Source organism: Atractosteus spatula (assembly GCF_055471065.1).
Source record: "Atractosteus spatula isolate fAtrSpa1 chromosome 10 unlocalized genomic scaffold, fAtrSpa1.hap1 SUPER_10_unloc_10, whole genome shotgun sequence".
NCBI lineage: Eukaryota > Metazoa > Chordata > Actinopteri > Semionotiformes > Lepisosteidae > Atractosteus > Atractosteus spatula.
The window spans coordinates 32176-45235 of NW_028296613.1; the positions used below are offsets into that span (position 1 = coordinate 32176).

At 40.5% G+C, this 13060-nt stretch overlaps 1 non-coding gene across 1 annotated transcript; it reads right to left on the reverse strand.

The window, feature by feature from the left end:
• Positions 1-8352: 8352 nt before the first annotated feature.
• Positions 8353-8446, reverse strand: trnai-uau (transfer RNA isoleucine (anticodon UAU)). The gene is made up of 2 exons: positions 8409-8446; positions 8353-8388 (listed from the first exon to the last, which is right to left on the reverse strand). It is a non-coding gene; the product is annotated as a tRNA-Ile (tRNA).
• Positions 8447-13060: the final 4614 nt, after the last annotated feature.

A 13060-nucleotide genomic window follows, 5' to 3' on the forward strand; every position in this document is an offset into this window, starting at 1 on the left:
TCCCACATTATAAACTTGCAGCCCTGGGTCTCAGTTCGTTTTTGGTAGCCTTAGCCAATCAAAGCCTGTATGGCTCCCAATTATTTACAAAGAATTGTCCAATCACAGTCTCAGCTCTCATTCTTGGTAGTTTTCACCGAATCACAGCCCTCCCTGCTTTCAATCAACTGGGGAGTTTATCCATTTGTGTGCTGGTTAATCAATCCGGTTTTTCAAACTAGAAGTACCAGAAACTGTGGGCTCCTTGTGTTTCTTTGTCCTTTTTAAAATATGTTTCTGGTTTGTAAAATATCTGTTTATGACATTATTGACTCAGCTTTCTCCGGTGCTGTTAGAAATAAATATAAATAGGTATGTGGTATTTTAACTAATATGGTGTTTGAATCAATTAAGGGGTGGCTCCATCTGCTTTGTAGTTATAAAAAATAATAAAAAATGTAAGTGAAGCTTGATATGAGGGTAATCTGTGTTTTTACAAGTTCGGTACTTAATAGACTTTTGGGTTTGGATTTTGAATCATTATTGTCATGCTCAGGGTGGGACCAGCTTCTTTCTTCACAGAAATGTTCACACACAAGTAAACCGTGTACACTCAGGAAAAAATCTCAATTTCAATTTCTCATCTAGTCTATTTTGACCTTACAGATTGATATTATTGATATATTATCTTATCTGTATTATTTATAGAGCTCATGTATTTGTTGTAGAGTATTTATATTCTTGAGAGAACAACTGTATAACTGTAGTATTAACAGAGACTCTGCATTAAATACTATCTCCATTGTTGTAACTGCTTCAATCAATTCAGAGTAGCGGGGTAGGCAGAGCCTATCCCAGCATTAAATGGGCACAAGACAGGATACGCCCTGAATGGGACACTACAGACACACACTTACACCAGGGCTGGTTTTCCCAGAAGCTAATTAACTAAACCCAAGCGAACAAGGGTACATGCACATACCCAGGGAGCAGATTGAATGCACGAAATGAACCCAGCAATGCTAACCACTGCACTGCCTCGTCACCCTGACAGAGATTTAATATAGAATAATCCACAACATAAGTCATTGATCTCCCTTCTTCCTTTATTTCTTATCTACACTCTGGTTTATCGATTCTCTCTTCCTAGTGTAGTGACTCCTTTCCGCTTGATTCTCAACTTTATTTCAGAATTTTTTTCAGATCCCTTCTTCTCTTCATTCTAGTCTGGTGAGAAGTCAGGCTCCAAACAATACCTTGAGCAGTTTCTGCAATTTTATTAATAATAATTAATTCTGCTTCTTCTACTAATGATATCACTCCTGCTGCTGCTTACAACAGTAAATTCCCCCCTTATGTTTATAGTACTGATGACACTACTAGTGCTCTGAATAATATCACAGCTGTATCTACTGCTGTTCCTGCTAAACCTACAGTCTAGACATACCTAGAGGCTGCTCTTCTCTTCCTTCACTCTCTTCTTCTGAGCTTTCATTTCTCTCTTCTTTTTCTCCACTTCCAGTCTCCTCTTCTCGACCTCCTGCTTCATCTGTTCCATCTCCTTCTTTTTCAAGATTTCCCCCCTCTTCTCCTCCTGCTTCATCTGTTTCTTTTCCTCCTTTTTCCTCCTAGAGTCTCTACAGTTTATACAGATGAGACTATACAGTGTGTCCAATAAGAGTCTGTCCAGGTAAGACTATACAGTGTATCTAGTAAGAGTCTGTCCAGATGAGTTTATACAGTGTGTCCAATAAGAGCCTGTACAGGTGACTCCACACAAGGACAGAGGTTCTGTTCACTTCTCACCTGTCTCTGAGTCTCAGGAACTCTGAAGTTCCTCAAAGGAGGGGGCTCCTCCAGGGCTTGATGGGGGCGGCATGGCACAGTCACCAGGGGTTTCTCTGAGTTCAGATGATTGAGGAGGGAGGGCCCAGGGGCGCCGAGGTCCAGGAGAGGGAGGGATGAACTTGTTTTTTTTAACAGCCTCGCCAATCTGGATCATGCGTCTCCTTGGCTGTGGAGACTGAAGACACACAGAAGACCTTTCTGTTCCTGCTGAGTCCCACAACAAGTCAGACTGTCCTAAGACTACTACAAAGAGAAAAAATTAACCTGCTATTCACAGACCTCAGTTACAGGGACTCCCAGGTAGTTCTGCAGGATGAGGTAGAGCTATGCTGCACACTGGCGGAAGCACTTGTCCACCTCAGAGAAGTCACACCTGACCTTCATGTTTTCGAAGCAGGACTTCAGTGTCTCCTTCGCCTCCTCCTAGTCATCCTGCTTCATGATTCCTGTGCCCTGGAAGGGAAAATCCTAGGAAAATGGGGAGAGAGAATCAGGCAAGATGTCCTGACCATGTCTGCTGCTGTCAAACCAAACCTCCATTATCAGAGCTCCCGTTGTGTTGCCCGTTGTCTTCACTGTTTTAATTTTGGGATTTGGTAAAATTTCTTATCATATCCTCTGTGAAACTTCACTAACTCAGTACCAACTCCTGTACCAGAGAGAGAGAACAAAGACAGTGAATCATCATCATACCTCCACAGCGCCAGACAGGAGATGCAACCTAGGGGTGGAACTGTGGTATCTCTAAAGCCAAAAGAGAGGGGGAGGGGGGTCACCCCCCTGTTAATAGAGCCAATAGAGAGACAGAGACACCCCACTGTTAATAGAGCCATTAGAGAGAGGGGGAGTAACCCCACTGTTGCCATCGATGACCAAGAGTCTCACCACCCACTCTATGATGCCCGCTAGTGGTGATCTATAAGCGGTGTGTCTTTCAGCCAACCACTTGAAATAACAGCAGGCTGGTGTCCCAGCCCAGCTCCTGTCTCTCTCCCCTTGGATCTGGGAAATTTCCAGGTTGAGTGGGGTGACGCAGGTATCTTGGAAAGCTGAGGGGGTCAGGAGAGTCGCCCCAGCCCCTGTACCGCCCTGATACCACAGTGTAAGCTGGACAAGGGGAGGGGTTTCAGGGACTCACCAATCCCACATATGCTGCCTCCGATCCAAACTTGGCCAGGACCTCATCGTACAACTCCAGGCAGTCAAGCTGGATGGAAGACATCGCATTCTGAGCCCAGGTCCGCACCCAGCTCTCCTCAACCTAGAGAAGCCCCTCCAGTTCGACCCGCAGGCCCTCCCCGAGCCACCACAGGGCAGCCGGGGCCTTACCTACACTCTTACCTACAGTTACACTATAACTAACACTTACACAAATACTGCCAATATTACAACAGTAACACTGCAATTAAGGCTTACAGTTTGTATATTACTAACAATAACACAAACTTAGTAGTACACTAATAATACCAATAATAACAGTAATACTATCAAAAGAACTAACATGACAATGAGTATTAATACTCTGACACTTACACTATGATTATCACTAATATTAACATGAATACTAGCATTAAAACTAAAATTCAAAGTAGCTCTATCATCACTAATTCTCACATGAATACTAGTATTCAGTAGTGCTATCATCATTAATACTCACATAGACACACAGACACTACACATACTCATGGACACACACCCACACACATCAAACACTCACAAACACCCACACACCCACAGACACCACATACGCTAATAGTGATAAAAACACAGCACTCACAGATTTCTGTTCGTTGGTCTGGACTCTAGAAAGTTCTAAAGTGCTCTAGAAATTTGCAAGTGACTCTGGACCTCAACACCTGTTGATGGGTCACTTCTGTCAGACACAGCATTGGAGCCCAAGCCCACCTACACACACATTCACACACACTGACAGATATACACCCACACATTCACACACATTATGACATACTGACAGACACACAACCACACACTCACATACATTCACACAAACACTACACACACTCACAGATACAAACTCACAGACACACATTCACAGACACACACATAGACACAACACACACTCACAGGCACCACACACATTTATACACACAATCAGACACTCACACACATACAGTACTCGCACACATTCACAGACACACACATAGACACTACTAATACTTACAGACACACACCCACACACTGATAGACACCACACACTTGCAGACACACCCACACACACTAACAGACACACACCTGCACAATGACAGACATATCACACTGACAGACACACATTCACACACTGACAAACACCACACACTCACAAACACCACAAACTCACAGACACACTCTACACTTATAATAACAGTAATGATATCACTAAAACTAACACTACTGCTACTGTTAATACTGTAACAGTAACTCTATAATTAAATTTAATATTAACATTAATATGACCATTAAAACTAAAATTATCAGTAGTGCTATCATCATTAATACTCACATGAACACTAGCATTAGTAAAACTACCAGTTGTACTCTCACTAATATTAACATAAATACACTAGCATTAGTATTAGTTGCTGTCCGTGACGTCACACCACTCTTTGTGACGAAGGCGAGACATCTAGCCAGGCACAGTGATGTGCCACGTGTCGCCATGGTTACCATACTTATGATTTGTAAACAAATGGAAAATGCATTTAAACTGTTACTTACACAAATTTATTAACTTTGAATATAATTTTCTAGCTCTAGGATACAATTCCTAAATAATAATTTGAATAAATCATTCTTTAATTTCAGATTGAACATTATTAACACTAAACGCAAGTTAATTAATCGATTTTGACTCTTTTCTAGATTTTAAAATGGGTCAAGAATGGGAAAAGAATCAGTGCTCACCAATCGGTGAACTTAATCGATTATTCTATGTTTTTTTAGTTGAATTAATTGCTTGATAAGTGATCAATAACTCTCCTCCGTGCGCTCTGCGCGTCTCCCGCGGTCTCGCTTTCCGATTCCGGCGCTCTGCCTGGTGTCTGTGACGTCACAGCGCTCTTTCTGACAGAGCAGAGCACGTCTCCGCTGGAGACGACTCCTGTCCGGAGCCCGGAGGGCTTTTCTTACAGATATAACATCTCCAAAAACAAACCACACCGGGCTGTTAAGAGAAGCGATTCATAACAGCAGAAGGAGGAGAATGACAAACCAAGAAATGAAATTCATTAAACACTAACAGAAAAAAAAATGTTTACTTCACAGAATAATGCGTTATAAAGCATACTCCTGTGGAGCAGAAGAGAAAGAGAAGGAGCACAGGTCTCTATAATAAGTGCTTTTAAGCATTTTACACGAATCTCCATAGAATAGAAGCCAGGAGGATCAGACTCCTGATCCTGGAGGTTGAAGAGCAGCTCTTGGTTTTATTTTCACTCGATCTCTCAGTTCCTCAGCCAGTTTGATTATTTAATTAACTATATAACTGTTATCAGACTCTGTTTAACTGTATATTTATAAGACTCCACATGAGAGACGTGTGGGAGACGCTGAATCCCAGGGCTGGTGTGGAATCACACACAGACAGGTCTTCTGTGTGATCTGAGTCCCACTGCTCAGAGCTACAAACTTGTCAACTAGTCACTATTGTAGACACGACCATCAGTCTGCTGCTGCTGATAATCATATTACACTTATAAGAGTGACAACACTGCTGTTCATTAAATAAGTAAAAATAATAATAAGAGATAATCACATATTGCTCAATTGTCAGTCAAACACTTCTGACAGATAGGTTTATTCCATGCTGAAAAAAAGAAGAAAGAGAACACAACGTTTCGTTCGTGGAGCCTTCTTCAGGTGTGAGAGAGACAGGGCAGTAGGCAAAGGTAAAGTAGTGGGAGAACAAAGGCTGGGAGGGAGGAGGAGTGAGAGGCGGGAGCAGGGGACAGAAAGAGAGGCCAATCAAGAGGTGTGAAGTCAGAATAGATGTAGAGAGGTGTGACAGAAAGAGGGTCTTGGAACAGCTGTGAAGAGACGGAATGGTGGTTTAGTGAGAGAAGCGGGCAAGTGGCCCAGGGAGGAAGAGATTTTATCTGTTTCTCTACTGTGCATGTTTAAATCCACTTAATATTGAATATTAATATGGAATTTTACAACTAAGGCTAAATTTTGGTAGCTGAAACAGAAGTACTGTATAGTACAATTTTGTTTTGATTTGAACCAATGTTTGCACCTCAATAATCCATTCGTCATCGAAAGAAGCAAAGGCAGATGTGTATTGAATCTCACGACGATCCTGTTCTCAATCCGAAAGAAAGATTTAATGTGATCCCACTAGAAAAAGAGTCAATTTCTATATCTAATGATGTCCCTCAAACATTTTGTAATATCTCTGGGAGTGTATACTGTAGAAGCCTGGTTAACTGCTTAAATTCAAACTAAACAGGACTATGGGAATGAGATTTGATTTTGAACTGGGATTTAAATAAATAGAAACGTTGCACTACATTGTGCTTTATTTAAGACAAAAGGTGGGCTTCCTGTGTTTTCGATTACTCAGTTGTAAGAGCGGAGGAATATAGTGGAAACAGCTGGGAACTATTTGTTCTCTGGTTTGAATCTGTCTGGAAGAAAGGTGTTTTTTATGTTCTTTAATCAGAAAGTGAAAATTTGTCATTCACTTAGTTGTCCAACGAAAGCTGAGTAAACGGTGAAGCAGAGCCTCTTGTTCTGAATTCTTCTAACATTTTCTAGGCTTGTAGACTCCTCACTCTTCCTAAAACAAAGTGCCGCAGATAAAGATACAGTAGTTGTCGGGAGTTTAGGTCAGTGGTAGAGCACATACAGTACAGTACCTTGCATGTATATGGCTGTTTTCAATCGCCGGCGTCTCCACTCTGGATTTCTTCCTAAGCGCGATATCTTTCCTTACTTGTGTGTGAATTTCAGCGCAACACATAAAGCCTTCGTCTGTTTTATAAAGATTCTATTTTAAATCAATTAAAACAAAAGAAATACTAATTAAATACACATAGAAAACACATGTATCTAATTAGAACATTTGGGCAATGTATTACTAGCAGTTGAGCTGAGCTCAAAGTAGAGCAGTTGATATTGTTAAACCACGTATTGTTTTTGAATGACGCTACTAAGCACTGGCACGGTGTTTGTGCAGTCCTTCCCAACCTTTCTATCGACTGGATGAGTCTCCTGTTCCATCTCCAATTCTTTCCGCACATTTCGCCTGTTTCACCACCATTATCATTAGACTATAGCCACTAATACGAGAATACTGTTCTGAAAGACTGTCTTAAATAATAATGTTGAAAAGGGTAATGATAAGAGTTTTTTTTCATTAAAGTAACCGTACATTTGCCTGTATAGTACAACTTATTATCTGTATCTGCAAATCCCCAATATTAATGCTGTCTCCTGAGAAACACAAGTGTAGAGTCAAATCATATTAAATCATACAACAAATCTATTCAATTAACACTCCTATGTGACAGAACACATTTAAGACTTACACCCCTTTAAATATGTATTTCCTTCATTTCAGTTCTCTCCCCGGGATACCTGAAAATTCATTATAGCATAATAAAGTCTGTGCATGCATTACCTGTAATACAGCTACTAATAAAGATAACATTAAACTTCATTATTAAGATATCACGCTTTTATTAATAAAATATGTATTGATAAAATTCCTTGTGAATAATTGTAGTGTCTGGAAAGCAATTGTTCATTACTTAATGACGATATTATTTCCACTACATTCAGGACAGTTCCAATGTGATCTATTGTTCCGCTTAGTCTGCTTAGTCTCCTACTTTAGTAACGTCTAATGGGCAGCAGCTGTTATTTTAGGGTTGTTGCAATTGAGAAGAGGTTTGGTACAGAGCTGCTGACAAATTTCAGCAGCCAGTTTGTTTCAACTGACCCGTTGTAGCTACCAATCAGAAGCAAGGAGAAACAAACATTAGTTTAGCCTTTTTTTAAAAAAAAAGGAAAACAGAGTAGTAGTTTATGTGGTAATTTCAGGTACAATGTATGAACTAAAGTTAACTAGTCCCACAGTAATGCGTGGGGTCCTATCAAGAAAAAAATAGTTGTAACCCGAAAACACAACAAACACAAAACGAGAAGTCTTCCGGGAACCTAGGTAAATCCCTGTAGTAGTCTAGCAACTATAAAAAACAACCAAATGCAACAACTTCAAAAGAAAAAGAACATTTAAAAACAAATCTGGGGAACAACAAAAACAGAATCTAATGCAAGAGCTTTATCAAGTCTTCAGTGCTCCACTCATCTCAGTAGACCTCTCTCATATATTTGTGTGCAAGTCAACTGGAGGTACACATTCCATGCTGAAAAGAGAAGGAAACACAATGTTTCAGCTGTGGAGCCTTCTTTGATTGTGACTCGAAATAAACCTTTACCTTTACTTGTTCGTTTGATGTTAATTTATCTCCATCAAATACCTAAGAGTATCTAAACTCGACAGTTGCTTTCAGTAGCTAAAGACACTGCTCCAGGTGAGGCTTGAACTCACAACCTCGGCATGACTCCGCTGTGTACTGCTGTATAAGTACCATGCGCTGACCGATTGCGCCACTGGAGCTGAACAAGTTGTGCTCCTCATACAGACTGACGCTGCAGAAACACAGGGTGAAACCAGTTTCGGTTGTGGATCCATCTCCAGATGTGGAAAAGGAACAGTAAAATAGCAAGGAAAATACAAGAAAAGAAACTGAAAGAATTGTGCTAACAGCAAAGGGGGACGGAGGGAGGTGGTCGGACAAGAAAATCAACCCGGCGGATTATTTGTAGCGACATTTTTTGAGTCAATCAGCACACCGAGTAGTCCAGTAAAGTGACAATAATGGAGAACTAGCTGACGCACCCCGTCGTGAAGACCCTCTGTAAGGTGATTACACGTTTCATTTTCAAGTCGCCTCCTTTACACGCAATTGCAGCCCCGACACTGAGAGAAAGCATGAGAAATGGCTTCAATTTCAATGTAAAAACTCACCATAACACGGACTTACACTGGGAAAAGGTGTTGCACTTTATGCTTATTGCTACAGCCTTCCCCCCGGTTATGAAAATGTCTCACAGTTCCGACACTGATGTGTGAAAGACAATGTAACAGACTATCAAAATCCTGAAGTACAAGAAATTTTAATGCACCAATTTTTTTAATATGTCCCTCTGATCCTGGCATGTCAGAATACATTTCGAAAAAGTATGGCATGAATTGCACGAATTGCAATGGCACAAATTGTTGAGAATATCACTGACCTTGCCGATATTTGCAGGGGATACGAATGTTTTGCACATGTTGAACTACAACACGTAAAAATTGAGCTCCTTAGTCATTATCACCGGGAATGTCCAATAATGACGAACATCAGTAGCTTCAAGGAAACTTAGACTCGCACATGGAGTTTTATCTTGGAATGGAGGGTGGGAGAATTCATTTAGACTCTCGTTGCTCATTAGCTAAACTATATGACACAGCTAAAAATAGCTAAAAATATGACACAGATTTGTTCGAGAAACTTGTAATCACCTTAAAAAGAGTCTTCTTGAAGATGTGAACCAGCTAGCTCTCCACTGTCAATTGACAGGACTTTAGAAGAAACTGTTCTCATACAACCAACATAAAATTACACATCTTAAGGAACATGAAGAGAAATCCATGTACTAAATAACATAAAACTGTCGCTGCAAATCATCACCAAGCTGTTTTATGTGTCTGACCACCTCTTTCCTACTTTGCAGCAAGCACAATTCTTTCTGTTTCTTCATCGCTATTTTACTGTCTCTTTTCCCCACATGGAGATGGATCCACAGCCGAAACTTTAGGTCGGTTCCTGTTACTCTGTCCGATTGAAAGAGCTGTATTAAAGGCACTCCCACCTCTGCAGGAAAGTTATTGCTGCTCTCAACACAATATACTGCAGTCAAATGTGATAGCGATACTGTCACTGCGTGTGGGCCACGTGTTCCTGCTGTCAGCCTATTATGTCATGTTCATCCACACCCAGAAATATTACTGCTGTAGCACAAGAGTTATATAGGCGCAGTCGAGAGCGCATGAATCTCTTAATCTCAGAACTGTGGGTTCAGCTCCCACATTGGGTCCCTCTGTGTCAATTTGATCCCCCCAATTCTCCTAGCATGACCCGATGGCGTAACAGTGATACCCAGTGCCTTATGACCTTTGCGTAATTCAGCTTTCTTTCCACTTGATTCAGATTTTGATCTGAAATCATCGGCCAAACAAGAGTTTGTCTAAATCAAGGGTGATTCGCTCACAAGCAAGTATTAAACACTTCAGCATTTTCTGTTCGAATACCACACTTTGTCAAAACACTGCCGCTTCTTAAGCTACCAAGTAACGGTTTTTGAGCACGCGTTGTATTGTAAATACTTATATTAAAAAAGCATAAATTCACATAATGGAATTTGGACGGAACAATGTAGTCCAGCCCCTATACAACATTACATACCCACTGATTAAGTTTAAAACTACAGCAACAGGAGTAACAATAATGGCAACAACATCTTTGGAGTTCGGCATTTCATTTATTCTGCAGAAACATCGTATCAGAATGAACTGCCCGGATAAAAGAATAATTGCGGCTTCAGATCGTTTTTACAGAGCAGTGCGTTGTTCTGTTCATGCTGACTACACGCTTTAAATTTATGTCATTTATTGCAAGCATTGCTTTTCCAGGTTTTTCTGAAATTCCTCGCATTTGAGACAGCACTAAAATATTTCATTCGCGTCGCTGAATACATCGTGGAAACGGTATTTGCCATTTTGTTATTCGGTTCTGAAGTTTGAAAATGAAAATGAAACGGGGGTCACTTCGTAGCCTTGAAAGAAGTCCAAGCAGCATAAAAACCCGAGGATTCTCACAAATTTCTTCTGCTGTTTTTATAATTCGGACTTCAACATTTGAATGCATACGTTACTGCTGCTAATCACATTCACGTGTTCACGAAGCTTTTTTCTGTCCATTATGTTGTTGCTAAGCAGTTTCTCCGTTTTCCTCGTATTGTGATTGTCAGCGAGCACAAGACTGAAACAGTGTAAAGACAGGGTAAAACGCCTGACTGTCGGGAGTGGGATTTGAACCCTCGCCTCTATCTGGAGAGCGGAACACAAAGCTTAAAAGACACGAATCTATGAATCTGCTGTTCTAAACCACGCGCCTATCCTGAAGAAATGTACGCCGAATGCACCAGTTGCATCCGATTTTCCGTAACTTTAGGACGATTGACACGACTGGACGAACACAATTTGTGGCGTTTAGCATGACATAGTCTTGCAGGCAGACAATGTTTTGTCCCACTACTTATATAATTCTATCGTTTACTCGTTTTAAAAAAACACGGTGTTCTCGTTCCTAATCAGATTTTTAGTGCTTTCGGACGTTACTTCCAACCTAGACTGACAGCTCACCCGATCTGTTTGTGATCAGACCATGGAGTGGGGGGGCTGTACCAAATGCCCGTTCCTTCCCAATGCTGAGACGATCATTCGGAAGATGGGTGTGAAGAGAGACAGGCTTTGTCGACTAAAGAACAAGACAGGATATACAAGAACACTCATCACTGGCAACAGTTACATTCTTTTACTATAGAGACTCCTACTTTGCGTGTTTTTTAAAGACACTGAAACTCAAGGAAAGTGGTGACAAATGAAACAGGTGGAGTTTGAACCCACGATCTTCGGTTTACGAAACCGACACCTTACCACTTAGCCAACGCGCCTTCAAGCAAACAGGCTACTAATGTTGTTCAAATTATTTGTTTCTGAATCTGTTTTACATCGCCTGGAGGCAGCAACAACAACAAAAAAGGGATTCTTAACAAGGAGATACGCGGCAGCGGTGTGATTCCAACAGATGCCCCTGAAGAGACTGGAGCTTTAATCCAGCTCCTTAGAGCGCTCGGCCGCGTTACTCTCGACAGCGGCTCTTCAGTTCTTGTGGTCTGACCTAGTGGTGTTATGACGCGTGGAAGCGACTGCAACTTCATTTTCTGAGATGCTTTCTCTCACGTGGTGAAATCTCGACTTTGGCACCTCTGGATATAGTTATTCTGTGGAGCAGGCTTTCAAACCTGTGCTTATAGCGCCCTTGAAGTCATTTTATTTTTACAGGAAGACGTATTCCAAAAGACGCATTCGTACTGGATTTGACTGGGATTCTGAAATACTTCTTGCAAAGGTATTCAGACGTTCTTGAACCTATAATAAAAAACAGACCTGAAACTCCATAGCTTCCAATCTCTGATGTTACTCTCCTTAAACTCGGACGTGATGTTCTGCAGACGTGCAGTGTCCCTTTACTCTCGTGTTTTCAAAACGGCCTCCGTTGTCGGGCGCAGTAGAAGTGGAACTGGCCTGACTGCACAGGAAAGTACGGAATAATAAAATGTTTCTACGGCTCAAACATGTCCCTTTAGACCCTCGTCACGTCTCTGTGAAGAAGGGGCAGGTAGAGAGATTTTACAGATGCTCATGATGTTTCGCACGGTATGTTACCTGTTGAAGTGTCTCCCCAGTGGGCAAAAGATGTAGAATATAAGTCTATTAAATGCATACCTTAGAATTATAAATGTGGTCCATAATTTGTCTAGAATGAAATTCTAATATACGTATATCATTATACGTCAATTACACATCTATGATTATATGTCCATTATACATAAATGGTTGGAGTTCTAATATACGGATTAGTTTAGCGGACTATTATACATATATGGCTGGAGCTCTATTATACAATATATAGTTCTATTATAACATTAACTGTAGAGGACTATTATACACATATGGATAGAGATCTATTATACATCAAAGATTTTAGTTTTAGTTTTAAAAGTTTTATAGGCACAGAAACAAGTAAATCAAGCCAATGATTTGGTTTAGAAATTTATTCTGTAAATATACAATCATTCACACCTGAAAAATATCTAGTTCAAATTATAGTACATTATATACAATATTGTAATCAACATATGGCTAATCATCAACTGCTACTAGATCTTCACTAATCAACCAATCAGACATACCCATTACACATTTTCAAACATTAACTGCACTTTTCTGCAGTCTTTGCTCAGTCCTAGAATACAAAATGACCATATTTCAAAGTTCAAAAGTTGTAGTAACTTTTTAGAACATGGAGCTTTTTGTAAAACACTTTATTTTGGCATTAAA